The sequence below is a fragment of the Colobus angolensis genome, unplaced genomic scaffold (assembly GCF_000951035.1).
Source record: "Colobus angolensis palliatus isolate OR3802 unplaced genomic scaffold, Cang.pa_1.0 Scaffold254, whole genome shotgun sequence".
NCBI lineage: Eukaryota > Metazoa > Chordata > Mammalia > Primates > Cercopithecidae > Colobus > Colobus angolensis.
In genome coordinates, this window is record NW_012115755.1 from 1,186,710 (window position 1) to 1,187,836 (window position 1,127).

Sequence of the window (1,127 nt, forward strand, 5' to 3'; positions counted from 1 at the left end):
GATGTATATTTTTAATGAAACATACTTAACAAACAGTAAAATGCCCAAATTTTAAATCCACAGCTTGATAATTTTTTAACTATGTATACACCAAAATCAAGATGCAGAATACCTCCATCACCCCTGGAAAGTTCCTTCGGGAGCCTGCTCAGTCAATAGTGCCTTCAGAGATCATTCTTCTAACGTTTGTTCACCATTGTTTTGCCTACTCCTCCTTTTTATTTTTTTATTTTTATTTTATTTATTTATTTTGAGACAGAGTCTTGCTGTGTTGCCCAGGCTGGAGTGCAATGGCTTGATCTCAGCTCACTGCAAGCTGTACCTCCCGGGTTCACGCCATTCTCCTGCCTCAGCCTCCCGAGTAGCTGGGACTACAGGCGTCCACCACCATGCCCGGCTAATTTTTTGTATTTTTAGTAGAGACGGGGTTTCACCGTGTTAGCCAGGATGGTCTCGATCTCCTGACCTCGTGATCCGCCTGCCTCAGCCTCCCAAAGTGCTGGGATTACAGGTGTGAGCCACCACACCTGGCCTCCTTTTTTTTGTTGTTTTTTGTTTTTTGTTTGAGATAGGGTCTCACTCTGTCACCCAGGCTGGAGTGCCGTGGCATTATCATGGCTCACTGCAGCCTTGAACTCCTAGGCTCAAGTGATGCTCCTGCCTTAGCCTCCTAAGTAGCTAGGCACCACCATGCCCAGCTAATTTTTAAAATTGTCTTGTAGAGATAAGATCTTACTGTTGCCCAGGTTGCCTGTTCTTACTAAACTGTGTGCATGTGTGTGTGTGTGTGTGTGTGTTGCAGGGGTAGGGGCGGTGGTTTATCAACTGTTTTCCTGGTTGAGTTTAATTCCTTTTCATGTAGGAAAACTTAGAAAATGCAAAGAAACGAAAAAGACAAGGAAAAATTCATAATGCCACACTGGCCAGGAATGTCCATTGTTAATATTCTTTTTTTTTTTTTTTTTTTTTTTTTTAAGACAAAGCCTCGGTCGGGCATGGTGGCTCAAGCCTGTAATCCTAGCACTTTGGCAGGCCGAGGTGGGCGGAATGCCTGAGTTCAGGAGTACGAGACCCGCCTGGGAAACACGGTGAAAACCAGACTCTACTAAAAAATACAAAAATTAGCC